At 40.9% G+C, this 16,854-nt stretch overlaps 1 protein-coding gene and 27 non-coding genes across 34 annotated transcripts in view; 27 read left to right on the top strand and 1 right to left on the bottom strand.

The window, feature by feature from the left end:
• ano2b (anoctamin 2b) overlaps positions 1–16,854 on the bottom strand; it is a 262,039-nt gene that overhangs the window by 44,503 nt on the left and 200,682 nt on the right. The gene's annotated exons all lie outside the window — the stretch shown is intronic.
• trnap-agg (transfer RNA proline (anticodon AGG)) lies at positions 19–90 on the top strand. Its single transcript has one exon. It is a non-coding gene; the product is annotated as a tRNA-Pro (tRNA).
• On the top strand, positions 668–739 carry trnap-agg (transfer RNA proline (anticodon AGG)). Its single transcript has one exon. It is a non-coding gene; the product is annotated as a tRNA-Pro (tRNA).
• On the top strand, positions 1,318–1,389 carry trnap-agg (transfer RNA proline (anticodon AGG)). Its single transcript has one exon. It is a non-coding gene; the product is annotated as a tRNA-Pro (tRNA).
• Positions 1,952–2,023, top strand: trnap-agg (transfer RNA proline (anticodon AGG)). The gene has a single exon. It is a non-coding gene; the product is annotated as a tRNA-Pro (tRNA).
• trnap-agg (transfer RNA proline (anticodon AGG)) lies at positions 2,602–2,673 on the top strand. Its single transcript has one exon. It is a non-coding gene; the product is annotated as a tRNA-Pro (tRNA).
• Positions 3,252–3,323, top strand: trnap-ugg (transfer RNA proline (anticodon UGG)). Its single transcript has one exon. It is a non-coding gene; the product is annotated as a tRNA-Pro (tRNA).
• Positions 3,902–3,973, top strand: trnap-agg (transfer RNA proline (anticodon AGG)). The gene has a single exon. It is a non-coding gene; the product is annotated as a tRNA-Pro (tRNA).
• Positions 4,537–4,608, top strand: trnap-agg (transfer RNA proline (anticodon AGG)). Its single transcript has one exon. It is a non-coding gene; the product is annotated as a tRNA-Pro (tRNA).
• trnap-ugg (transfer RNA proline (anticodon UGG)) lies at positions 5,187–5,258 on the top strand. The gene has a single exon. It is a non-coding gene; the product is annotated as a tRNA-Pro (tRNA).
• Positions 5,837–5,908, top strand: trnap-agg (transfer RNA proline (anticodon AGG)). Its single transcript has one exon. It is a non-coding gene; the product is annotated as a tRNA-Pro (tRNA).
• On the top strand, positions 6,472–6,543 carry trnap-agg (transfer RNA proline (anticodon AGG)). Its single transcript has one exon. It is a non-coding gene; the product is annotated as a tRNA-Pro (tRNA).
• Positions 7,122–7,193, top strand: trnap-ugg (transfer RNA proline (anticodon UGG)). Its single transcript has one exon. It is a non-coding gene; the product is annotated as a tRNA-Pro (tRNA).
• On the top strand, positions 7,772–7,843 carry trnap-cgg (transfer RNA proline (anticodon CGG)). Its single transcript has one exon. It is a non-coding gene; the product is annotated as a tRNA-Pro (tRNA).
• Positions 8,407–8,478, top strand: trnap-cgg (transfer RNA proline (anticodon CGG)). The gene has a single exon. It is a non-coding gene; the product is annotated as a tRNA-Pro (tRNA).
• On the top strand, positions 9,042–9,113 carry trnap-cgg (transfer RNA proline (anticodon CGG)). Its single transcript has one exon. It is a non-coding gene; the product is annotated as a tRNA-Pro (tRNA).
• On the top strand, positions 9,677–9,748 carry trnap-agg (transfer RNA proline (anticodon AGG)). The gene has a single exon. It is a non-coding gene; the product is annotated as a tRNA-Pro (tRNA).
• Positions 10,327–10,398, top strand: trnap-cgg (transfer RNA proline (anticodon CGG)). Its single transcript has one exon. It is a non-coding gene; the product is annotated as a tRNA-Pro (tRNA).
• Positions 10,962–11,033, top strand: trnap-cgg (transfer RNA proline (anticodon CGG)). The gene has a single exon. It is a non-coding gene; the product is annotated as a tRNA-Pro (tRNA).
• On the top strand, positions 11,597–11,668 carry trnap-agg (transfer RNA proline (anticodon AGG)). Its single transcript has one exon. It is a non-coding gene; the product is annotated as a tRNA-Pro (tRNA).
• Positions 12,247–12,318, top strand: trnap-cgg (transfer RNA proline (anticodon CGG)). Its single transcript has one exon. It is a non-coding gene; the product is annotated as a tRNA-Pro (tRNA).
• Positions 12,882–12,953, top strand: trnap-cgg (transfer RNA proline (anticodon CGG)). The gene has a single exon. It is a non-coding gene; the product is annotated as a tRNA-Pro (tRNA).
• Positions 13,517–13,588, top strand: trnap-agg (transfer RNA proline (anticodon AGG)). The gene has a single exon. It is a non-coding gene; the product is annotated as a tRNA-Pro (tRNA).
• Positions 14,153–14,224, top strand: trnap-agg (transfer RNA proline (anticodon AGG)). The gene has a single exon. It is a non-coding gene; the product is annotated as a tRNA-Pro (tRNA).
• On the top strand, positions 14,803–14,874 carry trnap-cgg (transfer RNA proline (anticodon CGG)). The gene has a single exon. It is a non-coding gene; the product is annotated as a tRNA-Pro (tRNA).
• On the top strand, positions 15,438–15,509 carry trnap-agg (transfer RNA proline (anticodon AGG)). Its single transcript has one exon. It is a non-coding gene; the product is annotated as a tRNA-Pro (tRNA).
• trnap-agg (transfer RNA proline (anticodon AGG)) lies at positions 16,074–16,145 on the top strand. Its single transcript has one exon. It is a non-coding gene; the product is annotated as a tRNA-Pro (tRNA).
• On the top strand, positions 16,724–16,795 carry trnap-cgg (transfer RNA proline (anticodon CGG)). Its single transcript has one exon. It is a non-coding gene; the product is annotated as a tRNA-Pro (tRNA).

Below are 16,854 nucleotides of genomic sequence, written 5' to 3' on the forward strand. Positions count from 1 at the left end.
TAAAATGCTTCAACGTGAGGCTCGTTGGTCTAGGGGTATGATTCTCGCTTAGGGTGCGAGAGGTCCCGGGTTCAAATCCCGGACGAGCCCGTTAAAAAACGCTTGTGCTTTATTTCTATATTCAAAAACAAAGGAAACCTTCAGTCTGTTCATTGGATCTAAGTAAGGTAAACAGTACATGACACCTTAACTACCTAGCCTTTGTACCACTGCTTGCTTATGCAAATTCACACCAAAACTTGAGCTAGATGGGCTAAAGCAGCCCAACACCACACCAGGTGCCAATCACATCAATTATGAACAACAGATCTCTGAAACTGACTCACCAAATTGGATAATAAAAGATTAGAAAATCGCTTCCTGCTCTGATTTAGGATTTCTGCTGTGACCTTCAGATGGGAGGGTCAGATTTTGCCCTTTTTACCAGATTAAATCATGGTTCTATCTTTCTTGTACCAATGATTAAGGCTAAAGTGTGTGAGCTTTCCACTCCTTTTTGGGCTCATGTGGTTACTGGAGTCTATCCCGGCCACTTTTGGGCAAAGGCAAGGTAAACCATAAATGGTTCAATAATGGGTATTGAAAATAAAGTTATAGTCTTCTCTTGAATCACATGGCATAAATAGCATTTTGCTAGGCAAAAATCTTGTAAAATGCTTCAACGTGAGGCTCGTTGGTCTAGGGGTATGATTCTCGCTTCGGGTGCGAGAGGTCCCGGGTTCAAATCCCGGACGAGCCCGTTAAAAAACGCTTGTGCTTTATTTCTATATTCAAAAACAAAGGAAACCTTCAGTCTGTTCATTGGATCTAACTAAGGTAAACAGTACATGACACCTTAACTACCTAGCCTTTGTACCACTGCTTGCTTATGCAAATTCACACCAAAACTGGGACCAGATGGGCTATAGTAGCCTGAACACCACACCAGGTGCTAATCCTTTTAATTAAGGACAAAAGAACTCTAAAACTGACTCACAAAATTGGATAATAACAGTTTAGAAAACCGCTTCCTGCTCTGATTTAGGATTTCTGCTGTGACCTTCAGATAGGAGGGTCAGATTTTGCCCTTTTTACCAGATTAAATCATGGTTCTATCTTTCTTGTACCAATGATTAAGGCTAAAGTTTGTGAGCCTTCCACTCCTTTTTGGGCTCATGTGGTTACTGGAGTCTATCCCGGTCACTTTTGGGCAATGGCAAGGTAAACCATAAATGGTTCAATAATGGGCATTGAAAATAAAGTTATAGTCTTCTCTTGAATCACATGGCATAAATAGCATTTTGCTTGGCAAAAATCTTGTAAAATGCTTCAACGTGAGGCTCGTTGGTCTAGGGGTATGATTCTTGCTTAGGGTGCGAGAGGTCCCGGGTTCAAATCCCGGACGAGCCCTTGAATGTAGTGTATTTCTTCTGTCTTTAAAACAACAGAAGCAATCAGTCTGTTCATTGAGCATAGGTAATAAAAAAAGCATGACACTTTCACTAATTGCATCCACTGCTTCCTTATGCAAATTCACACCAAAACTTGAGCCAGATGGGCTAAAGCAGCCCAACACCACACCAGGTGCCAATCACATCAATTATGAACAACACATCTCTGAAACTGACTCACCAAATTGGATAATAAAAGATTAGAAAACCGCTTCCTGCTCTGATTTAGGATTTCTGCTGTCACCTTCAGATGGGAGGGTCAGATTTTGCCCTTTTTACCAGATTAAATCATGATTCTATCTTTCTTGTACCAACGATTAAGGCTAAAGTTTGTGAGCCTTCCACTCCTTTTTGGGCTCATGTGGTTACTGGAGTCTGTCCCGGCCACTTTTGGGCAAGGCAAGGTAAACCATAAATGGTTCAATAATGGGTATTGAAAATAAAGTTATAGTCTTCTCTTGAATCACATGGCATAAATAGCATTTTGCTTGGCAAAAATCTTGTAAAATGCTTCAACGTGAGGCTCGTTGGTCTAGGGGTATGATTCTCGCTTAGGGTGCGAGAGGTCCCGGGTTCAAATCCCGGACGAGCCCGTTAAAAAACACCTGTGCTTTATTTCTATCTTCAAAAACAAAGGAAACCTTTAGTCTGTTCATTGGATCTAAGTAAGGTAAACAGTACATGACACCTTAACTACCTAGCCTTTGTACCACTGCTTGCTTATGCAAATTCACACCAAAACTGGGACCAGATGGGCTAAAGCAGCCCAACACCACACCAGGTGCCAATCACATCAATTATGAACAACAGATCTCTAACAACTGACTCACCAAATTGGATAATAAAAGATTAGAAAACCGCTTCCTGCTCTGATTTAGGATTTCTGCTGTGACCTTCAGATGGTAGGGTCAGATTTTGCCCTTTTTACCAGATTAAATCATGGTTCTATCTTTCTTGTACCAATGATTAAGGCTAAAGTGTGTGAGCCTTCCACTCCTTTTTGGGCTCATGTGGTTACTGGAGTCTATCCCGGCCACTTTTGGGCAAAGGCAAGGTAAACCATAAATGGTTCAATAATGGGTATTGAAAATAAAGTTATAGTCTTCTCTTGAATCACATGGCATAAATAGCATTTTGCTTGGCAAAAATCTTGTAAAATGCTTCAACGTGAGGCTCGTTGGTCTAGGGGTATGATTCTCGCTTAGGGTGCGAGAGGTCCCGGGTTCAAATCCCGGACGAGCCCTTTAAAAAACGCTTGTGCTTTATTTCTATATTCAAAAACAAAGGAAACCTTCAGTCTGTTCATTGGATCTAAGTAAGGTAAACAGTACATGACACCTTAACTACCTAGCCTTTGTACCACTGCTTGCTTATGCAAATTCACACCAAAACTTGAGCCAGATGGGCTAAAGCAGCCCAACACCACACCATGTGCCAATCACATCAATTATGAACAAAAGAACTCTAAAACTGACTCACCAAATTGGATAATAAAAAAATTAGAAAACCGCTTCCTGTTCTGATTTAGGATTTCTGCTGTGACCTTCAGATGGGAGGGTCAGATTTTGCCCTTTTTACCAGATTAAATCATGGTTCTATCTTTCTTGTACCAATGATTAAGGCTAAAGTTTGTGAGCCTTCCACTCCTTTTTGGGCTCATGTGGTTACTGGAGTCTATCCCGGCCACTTTTGGGCAAAGGCAAGGTAAACCATAAATGGTTCAATAATGGGTATTGAAAATAAAGTTATAGTCTTCTCTTGAATCACATGGCATAAATAGCATTTTGCTTGGCAAAAATCTTGTAAAATGCTTCAACGTGAGGCTCATTGGTCTAGGGGTATGATTCTCGCTTTGGGTGCGAGAGGTCCCGGGTTCAAATCCCGGACGAGCCCGTTAAAAAACGCTTGTGCTTTATTTCTATCTTCAAAAACAAAGGAAACCTTCAGTCTGTTCATTGGATCTAAGTAAGGTAAACAGTACATGACACCTTAACTACCTAGCCTTTGTACCACTGCTTGCTTATGCAAATTCACACCAAAACTGGGACCAGATGGGCTATAGTAGCCTGAACACCACACCAGGTGCTAATCCTTTTAATTAAGGACAAAAGAACTCTAAAACTGACTCACAAAATTGGATAATAACAGTTTAGAAAACCGCTTCCTGCTCTGATTTAGGATTTCTGCTGTGACCTTCAGATGGGAGGGTCAGATTTTGCCCTTTTTACCAGATTAAATCATGGTTCTATCTTTCTTGTACCAATGATTAAGGCTAAAGTTTGTGAGCCTTCCACTCGCTTTTGGGCTCATGTGGTTACTGGAGTCTATCCCGGTCACTTTTGGGCAATGGCAAGGTAAACCATAAATGGTTCAATAATGGGCATTGAAAATAAAGTTATAGTCTTCTCTTGAATCACATGGCATAAATAGCATTTTGCTTGGCAAAAATCTTGCAAAATCCTTCAACGTGAGGCTCGTTGGTCTAGGGGTATGATTCTCGCTTAGGGTGCGAGAGGTCCCGGGTTCAAATCCCGGACGAGCCCTTGAATGTAGTGTATTTCTTCTTTCTTTAAAACAACAGAAGCAATCAGTCTGTTCATTGAGCATAGGTAATAAAAAAAGCATGACACTTTCACTAATTGCATCCACTGCTTCCTTATGCAAATTCACACCAAAACTTGAGCCAGATGGGCTAAAGCAGCCCAACACCACACCAGGTGCCAATCACATCAATTATGAACAACACATCTCTGAAACTGACTCACCAAATTGGATAATAAAAGATTAGAAAACCGCTTCCTGCTCTGATTTAGGATTTCTGCTGTGACCTTCAGATGGGAGGGTCAGATTTTGCCCTTTTTACCAGATTAAATCATTTTTCTATCTTTCTTGTACCAATGATTAAGGCTAAAGTGTGTGAGCCTTCCACTCCTTTTTGGGCTCATGTGGTTACTGGAGTCTATCCCGGCCACTTTTGGGCAAAGGCAAGGTAAACCATAAATGGTTCAATAATGGGTATTGAAAATAAAGTTATAGTCTTCTCTTGAATCACATGGCATAAATAGCATTTTGCTTGGCAAAAATCTTGTAAAATGCTTCAACGTGAGGCTCGTTGGTCTAGGGGTATGATTCTCGCTTAGGGTGCGAGAGGTCCCGGGTTCAAATCCCGGACGAGCCCTTTAAAAAACGCTTGTGCTTTATTTCTATATTCAAAAACAAAGGAAACCTTCAGTCTGTTCATTGGATCTAAGTAAGGTAAACAGTACATGACACCTTAACTACCTAGCCTTTGTACCACTGCTTGCTTATGCAAATTCACACCAAAACTTGAGCCAGATGGGCTAAAGCAGCCCAACACCACACCATGTGCCAATCACATCAATTATGAACAAAAGAACTCTAAAACTGACTCACCAAATTGGATAATAAAAAAATTAGAAAACCGCTTCCTGTTCTGATTTAGGATTTCTGCTGTGACCTTCAGATGGGAGGGTCAGATTTTGCCCTTTTTACCAGATTAAATCATGGTTCTATCTTTCTTGTACCAATGATTAAGGCTAAAGTTTGTGAGCTTTCCACTCCTTCTTTGGCTCATGTGGTTACTGGAGTCTATCCCGGCCACTTTTGGGCAAAGGCAAGGTAAACCATAAATGGTTCAATAATGGGTATTGAAAATAAAGTTATAGTCTTCTCTTGAATCACATGGCATAAATAGCATTTTGCTTGGCAAAAATCTTGTAAAATGCTTCAACGTGAGGCTCATTGGTCTAGGGGTATGATTCTCGCTTTGGGTGCGAGAGGTCCCGGGTTCAAATCCCGGACGAGCCCGTTAAAAAACGCTTGTGCTTTATTTCTATCTTCAAAAACAAAGGAAACCTTCAGTCTGTTCATTGGATCTAAGTAAGGTAAACAGTACATGACACCTTAACTACCTAGCCTTTGTACCACTGCTTGCTTATGCAAATTCACACCAAAACTGGGACCAGATGGGCTATAGTAGCCTGAACACCACACCAGGTGCTAATCCTTTTAATTAAGGACAAAAGAACTCTAAAACTGACTCACAAAATTGGATAATAACAGTTTAGAAAACCGCTTCCTGCTCTGATTTAGGATTTCTGCTGTGACCTTCAGATGGGAGGGTCAGATTTTGCCCTTTTTACCAGATTAAATCATGGTTCTATCTTTCTTGTACCAATGATTAAGGCTAAAGTTTGTGAGCCTTCCACTCGCTTTTGGGCTCATGTGGTTACTGGAGTCTATCCCGGTCACTTTTGGGCAATGGCAAGGTAAACCATAAATGGTTCAATAATGGGCATTGAAAATAAAGTTATAGTCTTCTCTTGAATCACATGGCATAAATAGCATTTTGCTTGGCAAAAATCTTGCAAAATCCTTCAACGTGAGGCTCGTTGGTCTAGGGGTATGATTCTCGCTTAGGGTGCGAGAGGTCCCGGGTTCAAATCCCGGACGAGCCCTTGAATGTAGTGTATTTCTTCTTTCTTTAAAACAACAGAAGCAATCAGTCTGTTCATTGAGCATAGGTAATAAAAAAAGCATGACACTTTCACTAATTGCATCCACTGCTTCCTTATGCAAATTCACACCAAAACTTGAGCCAGATGGGCTAAAGCAGCCCAACACCACACCAGGTGCCAATCACATCAATTATGAACAACACATCTCTGAAACTGACTCACCAAATTGGATAATAAAAGATTAGAAAACCGCTTCCTGCTCTGATTTAGGATTTCTGCTGTGACCTTCAGATGGGAGGGTCAGATTTTGCCCTTTTTACCAGATTAAATCATTTTTCTATCTTTCTTGTACCAATGATTAAGGCTAAAGTGTGTGAGCCTTCCACTCCTTTTTGGGCTCATGTGGTTACTGGAGTCTATCCCGGCCACTTTTGGGCAAAGGCAAGGTAAACCATAAATGGTTCAATAATGGGTATTGAAAATAAAGTTATAGTCTTCTCTTGAATCACATGGCATAAATAGCATTTTGCTTGGCAAAAATCTTGTAAAATGCTTCAACGTGAGGCTCGTTGGTCTAGGGGTATGATTCTCGCTTAGGGTGCGAGAGGTCCCGGGTTCAAATCCCGGACGAGCCCTTTAAAAAACGCTTGTGCTTTATTTCTATATTCAAAAACAAAGGAAACCTTCAGTCTGTTCATTGGATCTAAGTAAGGTAAACAGTACATGACACCTTAACTACCTAGCCTTTGTACCACTGCTTGCTTATGCAAATTCACACCAAAACTTGAGCCAGATGGGCTAAAGCAGCCCAACACCACACCATGTGCCAATCACATCAATTATGAACAAAAGAACTCTAAAACTGACTCACCAAATTGGATAATAAAAAAATTAGAAAACCGCTTCCTGTTCTGATTTAGGATTTCTGCTGTGACCTTCAGATGGGAGGGTCAGATTTTGCCCTTTTTACCAGATTAAATCATGGTTCTATCTTTCTTGTACCAATGATTAAGGCTAAAGTTTGTGAGCTTTCCACTCCTTCTTTGGCTCATGTGGTTACTGGAGTCTATCCCGGCCACTTTTGGGCAAAGGCAAGGTAAACCATAAATGGTTCAATAATGGGTATTGAAAATAAAGTTATAGTCTTCTCTTGAATCACATGGCATAAATAGCATTTTGCTTGGCAAAAATCTTGTAAAATGCTTCAACGTGAGGCTCATTGGTCTAGGGGTATGATTCTCGCTTTGGGTGCGAGAGGTCCCGGGTTCAAATCCCGGACGAGCCCGTTAAAAAACGCTTGTGCTTTATTTCTATCTTCAAAAACAAAGGAAACCTTCAGTCTGTTCATTGGATCTAAGTAAGGTAAACAGTACATGACACCTTAACTACCTAGCCTTTGTACCACTGCTTGCTTATGCAAATTCACACCAAAACTGGGACCAGATGGGCTATAGTAGCCTGAACACCACACCAGGTGCTAATCCTTTTAATTAAGGACAAAAGAACTCTAAAACTGACTCACAAAATTGGATAATAACAGTTTAGAAAACCGCTTCCTGCTCTGATTTAGGATTTCTGCTGTGACCTTCAGATGGGAGGGTCAGATTTTGCCCTTTTTACCAGATTAAATCATGGTTCTATCTTTCTTGTACCAATGATTAAGGCTAAAGTGTGTGAGCCTTCCACTCCTTTTTGGGCTCATGTGGTTACCTGAGTCTATCCCGGCCACTTTTGGGCAAAGGCAAGGTAAACCATAAATGGTTCAATAATGGGTATTGAAAATAAAATTATAGTCTTCTCTTGAATCACATGGCATAAATAGCATTTTGCTTGGCAAAAATCTTGTAAAATGCTTCAACGTGAGGCTCGTTGGTCTAGGGGTATGATTCTCGCTTCGGGTGCGATAGGGCCTGGGTTCAAATCCCGGACGAGCCCTTGAATGTAGTGTATTTCTTCTTTCTTTAAAACAACAGAAGCAATCAGTCTGTTCATTGAGCATAGGTAATAAAAAAAGCACGACACTTTCACTAATTGCATCCACTGCTTCCTTATGCAAATTCACACCAAAACTTGAGCCAGATGGGCTAAAGCAGCCCAACACCACACCAGGTGCCAATCACATCAATTATGAACAACACATCTCTGAAACTGACTCACCAAATTGGATAATAAAAGATTAGAAAACCGCTTCCTGCTCTGATTTAGGATTTCTGCTGTGACCTTCAGATGGGAGGGTCAGATTTTGCCCTTTTTACCAGATTAAATCATGGTTCTATCTTTCTTGTACCAATGATTAAGGCTAAAGTGTGTGAGCCTTCCACTCCTTTTTGGGCTCATGTGGTTACCTGAGTCTATCCCGGCCACTTTTGGGCAAAGGCAAGGTAAACCATAAATGGTTCAATAATGGGTATTGAAAATAAAATTATAGTCTTCTCTTGAATCACATGGCATAAATAGCATTTTGCTTGGCAAAAATCTTGTAAAATGCTTCAACGTGAGGCTCGTTGGTCTAGGGGTATGATTCTCGCTTCGGGTGCGATAGGGCCTGGGTTCAAATCCCGGACGAGCCCTTGAATGTAGTGTATTTCTTCTTTCTTTAAAACAACAGAAGCAATCAGTCTGTTCATTGAGCATAGGTAATAAAAAAAGCACGACACTTTCACTAATTGCATCCACTGCTTCCTTATGCAAATTCACACCAAAACTTGAGCCAGATGGGCTAAAGCAGCCCAACACCACACCAGGTGCCAATCACATCAATTATGAACAACACATCTCTGAAACTGACTCACCAAATTGGATAATAAAAGATTAGAAAACCGCTTCCTGCTCTGATTTAGGATTTCTGCTGTGACCTTCAGATGGGAGGGTCAAATTTTGCCATTTTTACCAGATTAAATCATGGTTCTATCTTTCTTGTACCAATGATTAAGGCTAAAGTTTGTGAGCCTTCCACTCCTTTTTGGGCTCATGTGGTTACTGGAGTCTATCCCGGCCACTTTTGGGCAAAGGCAAGGTAAACCATAAATGGTTCAATAATGGGTATTGAAAATAAAATTATAGTCTTCTCTTGAATCACATGGCATAAATAGCATTTTGCTTGGCAAAAATCTTGTAAAATGCTTAAACGTGAGGCTCGTTGGTCTAGGGGTATGATTCTCGCTTCGGGTGCGATAGGGCCTGGGTTCAAATCCCGGACGAGCCCTTGAATGTAGTGTATTTCTTCTTTCTTTAAAACAACAGAAGCAATCAGTCTGTTCATTGAGCATAGGTAATAAAAAAAGCACGACACTTTCACTAATTGCATCCACTGCTTCCTTATGCAAATTCACACCAAAACTTGAGCCAGATGGGCTAAAGCAGCCCAACACCACACCAGGTGCCAATCACATCAATTATGAACAACACATCTCTGAAACTGACTCACCAAATTGGATAATAAAAGATTAGAAAACCGCTTCCTGCTCTGATTTAGGATTTCTGCTGTGACCTTCAGATGGGAGGGTCAGATTTTGCCCTTTTTACCAGATTAAATCATGGTTCTATCTTTCTTGTACCAATGATTAAGGCTAAAGTGTGTGAGCCTTCCACTCCTTTTTGGGCTCATGTGGTTACCTGAGTCTATCCCGGCCACTTTTGGGCAAAGGCAAGGTAAACCATAAATGGTTCAATAATGGGTATTGAAAATAAAGCAATAGTCTTCTCTTGAATCACATGGCATAAATAGCATTTTGCTTGGCAAAAATCTTGTAAAATGCTTCAACGTGAGGCTCGTTGGTCTAGGGGTATGATTCTCGCTTAGGGTGCGAGAGGTCCCGGGTTCAAATCCCGGACGAGCCCATTAAAGAACGCTTGTGCTTTATTTCTATCTTCAAAAACAAAGGAAACCTTCAGTCTGTTCATTGGATCTAAGTAAGGTAAACAGTACATGACACCTTAACTACCTAGCCTTTGTACCACTGCTTGCTTATGCAAATTCACACCAAAACTGGGACCAGATGGGCTATATCAGCCTGAACACCACACCAGGTGCTAATCCTTTTAATTAAGGACAAAAGAACTCTAAAACTGACTCACAAAATTGGATAATAACAGTTTAGAAAACCGCTTCCTGCTCTGATTTAGGATTTCTGCTGTGACCTTCAGATGGGAGGGTCAGATTTTGCCCTTTTTACCAGATTAAATCATGGTTCTATCTTTCTTGTACCAATGATTAAGGCTAAAGTGTGTGAGCCTTCCACTCCTTTTTGGGCTCATGTGGTTACCTGAGTCTATCCCGGCCACTTTTGGGCAAAGGCAAGGTAAACCATAAATGGTTCAATAATGGGTATTGAAAATAAAATTATAGTCTTCTCTTGAATCACATGGCATAAATAGCATTTTGCTTGGCAAAAATCTTGTAAAATGCTTCAACGTGAGGCTCGTTGGTCTAGGGGTATGATTCTCGCTTCGGGTGCGATAGGGCCTGGGTTCAAATCCCGGACGAGCCCTTGAATGTAGTGTATTTCTTCTTTCTTTAAAACAACAGAAGCAATCAGTCTGTTCATTGAGCATAGGTAATAAAAAAAGCACGACACTTTCACTAATTGCATCCACTGCTTCCTTATGCAAATTCACACCAAAACTTGAGCCAGATGGGCTAAAGCAGCCCAACACCACACCAGGTGCCAATCACATCAATTATGAACAACACATCTCTGAAACTGACTCACCAAATTGGATAATAAAAGATTAGAAAACCGCTTCCTGCTCTGATTTAGGATTTCTGCTGTGACCTTCAGATGGGAGGGTCAAATTTTGCCATTTTTACCAGATTAAATCATGGTTCTATCTTTCTTGTACCAATGATTAAGGCTAAAGTTTGTGAGCCTTCCACTCCTTTTTGGGCTCATGTGGTTACTGGAGTCTATCCCGGCCACTTTTGGGCAAAGGCAAGGTAAACCATAAATGGTTCAATAATGGGTATTGAAAATAAAATTATAGTCTTCTCTTGAATCACATGGCATAAATAGCATTTTGCTTGGCAAAAATCTTGTAAAATGCTTCAACGTGAGGCTCGTTGGTCTAGGGGTATGATTCTCGCTTCGGGTGCGATAGGGCCTGGGTTCAAATCCCGGACGAGCCCTTGAATGTAGTGTATTTCTTCTTTCTTTAAAACAACAGAAGCAATCAGTCTGTTCATTGAGCATAGGTAATAAAAAAAGCACGACACTTTCACTAATTGCATCCACTGCTTCCTTATGCAAATTCACACCAAAACTTGAGCCAGATGGGCTAAAGCAGCCCAACACCACACCAGGTGCCAATCACATCAATTATGAACAACACATCTCTGAAACTGACTCACCAAATTGGATAATAAAAGATTAGAAAACCGCTTCCTGCTCTGATTTAGGATTTCTGCTGTGACCTTCAGATGGGAGGGTCAGATTTTGCCCTTTTTACCAGATTAAATCATGGTTCTATCTTTCTTGTACCAATGATTAAGGCTAAAGTGTGTGAGCCTTCCACTCCTTTTTGGGCTCATGTGGTTACCTGAGTCTATCCCGGCCACTTTTGGGCAAAGGCAAGGTAAACCATAAATGGTTCAATAATGGGTATTGAAAATAAAGCAATAGTCTTCTCTTGAATCACATGGCATAAATAGCATTTTGCTTGGCAAAAATCTTGTAAAATGCTTCAACGTGAGGCTCGTTGGTCTAGGGGTATGATTCTCGCTTAGGGTGCGAGAGGTCCCGGGTTCAAATCCCGGACGAGCCCATTAAAGAACGCTTGTGCTTTATTTCTATCTTCAAAAACAAAGGAAACCTTCAGTCTGTTCATTGGATCTAAGTAAGGTAAACAGTACATGACACCTTAACTACCTAGCCTTTGTACCACTGCTTGCTTATGCAAATTCACACCAAAACTGGGACCAGATGGGCTATATCAGCCTGAACACCACACCAGGTGCTAATCCTTTTAATTAAGGACAAAAGAACTCTAAAACTGACTCACAAAATTGGATAATAACAGTTTAGAAAACCGCTTCCTGCTCTGATTTAGGATTTCTGCTGTGACCTTCAGATGGGAGGGTCAGATTTTGCCCTTTTTACCAGATTAAATCATGGTTCTATCTTTCTTGTACCAATGATTAAGGCTAAAGTGTGTGAGCCTTCCACTCCTTTTTGGGCTCATGTGGTTACCTGAGTCTATCCCGGCCACTTTTGGGCAAAGGCAAGGTAAACCATAAATGGTTCAATAATGGGTATTGAAAATAAAATTATAGTCTTCTCTTGAATCACATGGCATAAATAGCATTTTGCTTGGCAAAAATCTTGTAAAATGCTTCAACGTGAGGCTCGTTGGTCTAGGGGTATGATTCTCGCTTCGGGTGCGATAGGGCCTGGGTTCAAATCCCGGACGAGCCCTTGAATGTAGTGTATTTCTTCTTTCTTTAAAACAACAGAAGCAATCAGTCTGTTCATTGAGCATAGGTAATAAAAAAAGCACGACACTTTCACTAATTGCATCCACTGCTTCCTTATGCAAATTCACACCAAAACTTGAGCCAGATGGGCTAAAGCAGCCCAACACCACACCAGGTGCCAATCACATCAATTATGAACAACACATCTCTGAAACTGACTCACCAAATTGGATAATAAAAGATTAGAAAACCGCTTCCTGCTCTGATTTAGGATTTCTGCTGTGACCTTCAGATGGGAGGGTCAAATTTTGCCATTTTTACCAGATTAAATCATGGTTCTATCTTTCTTGTACCAATGATTAAGGCTAAAGTTTGTGAGCCTTCCACTCCTTTTTGGGCTCATGTGGTTACTGGAGTCTATCCCGGCCACTTTTGGGCAAAGGCAAGGTAAACCATAAATGGTTCAATAATGGGTATTGAAAATAAAATTATAGTCTTCTCTTGAATCACATGGCATAAATAGCATTTTGCTTGGCAAAAATCTTGTAAAATGCTTAAACGTGAGGCTCGTTGGTCTAGGGGTATGATTCTCGCTTCGGGTGCGATAGGGCCTGGGTTCAAATCCCGGACGAGCCCTTGAATGTAGTGTATTTCTTCTTTCTTTAAAACAACAGAAGCAATCAGTCTGTTCATTGAGCATAGGTAATAAAAAAAGCACGACACTTTCACTAATTGCATCCACTGCTTCCTTATGCAAATTCACACCAAAACTTGAGCCAGATGGGCTAAAGCAGCCCAACACCACACCAGGTGCCAATCACATCAATTATGAACAACACATCTCTGAAACTGACTCACCAAATTGGATAATAAAAGATTAGAAAACCGCTTCCTGCTCTGATTTAGGATTTCTGCTGTGACCTTCAGATGGGAGGGTCAGATTTTGCCCTTTTTACCAGATTAAATCATGGTTCTATCTTTCTTGTACCAATGATTAAGGCTAAAGTGTGTGAGCCTTCCACTCCTTTTTGGGCTCATGTGGTTACCTGAGTCTATCCCGGCCACTTTTGGGCAAAGGCAAGGTAAACCATAAATGGTTCAATAATGGGTATTGAAAATAAAATTATAGTCTTCTCTTGAATCACATGGCATAAATAGCATTTTGCTTGGCAAAAATCTAACAAAATGCTTCAACGTGAGGCTCGTTGGTCTAGGGGTATGATTCTCGCTTAGGGTGCGAGAGGTCCCGGGTTCAAATCCCGGACGAGCCCTTGAATGTAGTGTATTTCTTCTGTCTTTAAAACAACAGAAGCATTCAGTCTGTTCATTGAGCATAGGTAATAAAAAAAGCACGACACTTTCACTAATTGCATCCACTGCTTCCTTATGCAAATTCACACCAAAACTTGAGCCAGATGGGCTAAAGCAGCCCAACACCACACCAGGTGCCAATCACATCAATTATGAACAACAGATTTCTGAAACTGACTCACCCAAATTGGATAATAAAAGTTCAGAAAACCGCTTCCTGCTCTGATTTAGGATTTTTGCTGTGACCTTCAGATGGGAGGGTCAGATTTTGCCCTTTTTACCAGATTAAATCATGGTTCTATCTTTCTTGTACCAATGATTAAGGCTAAAGTTTGTGAGCCTTCCACTCCTTTTTGGGCTCATGTGGTTACTGGAGTCTATCCCGGCCACTTTTGGGCAAAGGCAAGGTAAACCATAAATGGTTCAATAATGGGTATTGAAAATAAAGTTAAAGTCTTCTCTTGAATCACATGGCATAAATAGCATTTTGCTTGGCAAAAATCTTGTAAAATTCTTCAACGTGAGGCTCGTTGGTCTAGGGGTATGATTCTCGCTTAGGGTGCGAGAGGTCCCGGGTTCAAATCCCGGACGAGCCCGTTAAAAAAAGCTTGTGCTTTATTTCTATCTTCAAAAACAAAGGAAACCTTCAGTCTGATCATTGGATCTAAGTAAGGTAAACAGTATATGACACTTTAACTAACTAGCCTTTGTACCACTGCTTGATTATGTAAATTCACACCAAAACTGGGGTCAGATGGGCTATAGTAGCCTGAACACCACACCAGGTGCTAATCCTTTCAATTAAGGACAAAAGAACTCTAAAACTGACTCACCAAATTGGTTAATAAAAGATTAGAAAACCGCTTCCTGCTCTGATTTAGGATTTCTGCTGTGACCTTCAGATGGGAGGGTCAGATTTTGCACTTTTTACCAGATTAAATCATGGTTCTATCTTTCTTGTACCAATGATTAAGGCTAAAGTGTGTGAGCCTTCCACTCCTTTTTGGGCTCATGTGGTTACTGGAGTCTAACCCGGCCACTTTTGGGCAAAGGCAAGGTAAACCATAAATAGTTCAATAATGGGTATTGAAAAAAAAGTTATAGTCTTCTCTTGAATCACATGGCATAAATAGCATTTTGCTTGGCAAAAATCTTGTAAAATGCTTCAACGTGAGGCTCGTTGGTCTAGGGGTATGATTCTCGCTTCGGGTGCGAGAGGTCCCGGGTTCAAATCCCGGACGAGCCCTTGAATGTAGTGTATTTCTTCTGACTTTAAAACAACAGAAGCAATCAGTCTGTTCATTGAGCATAGGTAATAAAAAAAGCATGACACTTTCACTTATTGCATCCACTGCTTCCTTATGCAAATTCACACCAAAACTTGAGCCAGATGGGCTAAAGCAGCCCAACACCACACCAGGTGCCAATCACATCAATTATGAACAACAGATCTCTGAAACTGACTCACCAAATTGGATAATAAAAGATTAGAAAACCGCTTCCTGCTCTGATTTAGGATTTCTGCTGTGACCTTCAGATGGGAGGGTCAGATTTTGCCCTTTTTACCAGATTAAATCATGGTTCTATCTTTCTTGTACCAATGATTAAGGCTAAAGTGTGTGAGCCTTCCACTCCTTTTTGGGCTCATGTGGTTACCTGAGTCTATCCCGGCCACTTTTGGGCAAAGGCAAGGTAAACCATAAATGGTTCAATAATGGGTATTGAAAATAAAATTATAGTCTTCTCTTGAATCACATGGCATAAATAGCATTTTGCTTGGCAAAAATCTAACAAAATGCTTCAACGTGAGGCTCGTTGGTCTAGGGGTATGATTCTCGCTTAGGGTGCGAGAGGTCCCGGGTTCAAATCCCGGACGAGCCCTTGAATGTAGTGTATTTCTTCTGTCTTTAAAACAACAGAAGCATTCAGTCTGTTCATTGAGCATAGGTAATAAAAAAAGCACGACACTTTCACTAATTGCATCCACTGCTTCCTTATGCAAATTCACACCAAAACTTGAGCCAGATGGGCTAAAGCAGCCCAACACCACACCAGGTGCCAATCACATCAATTATGAACAACAGATTTCTGAAACTGACTCACCCAAATTGGATAATAAAAGTTCAGAAAACCGCTTCCTGCTCTGATTTAGGATTTTTGCTGTGACCTTCAGATGGGAGGGTCAGATTTTGCCCTTTTTACCAGATTAAATCATGGTTCTATCTTTCTTGTACCAATGATTAAGGCTAAAGTTTGTGAGCCTTCCACTCCTTTTTGGGCTCATGTGGTTACTGGAGTCTATCCCGGCCACTTTTGGGCAAAGGCAAGGTAAACCATAAATGGTTCAATAATGGGTATTGAAAATAAAGTTAAAGTCTTCTCTTGAATCACATGGCATAAATAGCATTTTGCTTGGCAAAAATCTTGTAAAATTCTTCAACGTGAGGCTCGTTGGTCTAGGGGTATGATTCTCGCTTAGGGTGCGAGAGGTCCCGGGTTCAAATCCCGGACGAGCCCGTTAAAAAAAGCTTGTGCTTTATTTCTATCTTCAAAAACAAAGGAAACCTTCAGTCTGATCATTGGATCTAAGTAAGGTAAACAGTATATGACACTTTAACTAACTAGCCTTTGTACCACTGCTTGATTATGTAAATTCAAACCAAAACTGGGGCCAGATGGGCTATAGTAGCCTGAACACCACACCAGGTGCTAATCCTTTCAATTAAGGACAAAAGAACTCTAAAACTGACTCACCAAATTGGTTAATAAAAGATTAGAAAACCGCTTCCTGCTCTGATTTAGGATTTCTGCTGTGACCTTCAGATGGGAGGGTCAGATTTTGCACTTTTTACCAGATTAAATCATGGTTCTATCTTTCTTGTACCAATGATTAAGGCTAAAGTGTGTGAGCCTTCCACTCCTTTTTGGGCTCATGTGGTTACTGGAGTCTAACCCGGCCACTTTTGGGCAAAGGCAAGGTAAACCATAAATAGTTCAATAATGGGTATTGAAAAAAAAGTTATAGTCTTCTCTTGAATCACATGGCATAAATAGCATTTTGCTTGGCAAAAATCTTGTAAAATGCTTCAACGTGAGGCTCGTTGGTCTAGGGGTATGATTCTCGCTTCGGGTGCGAGAGGTCCCGGGTTCAAATCCCGGACGAGCCCTTGAATGTAGTGTATTTCTTCTGTCTTTAAAACAACAGAAGCAATCAGTCTGTTCATTG

The sequence above is a fragment of the Oryzias latipes genome, chromosome 23 (genome assembly GCF_053564925.1).
Source record: "Oryzias latipes strain Hd-rR chromosome 23, Olatipes_Hd-rR_3.1".
In the NCBI taxonomy this organism is placed as follows: Eukaryota; Metazoa; Chordata; class Actinopteri; order Beloniformes; family Adrianichthyidae; genus Oryzias; species Oryzias latipes.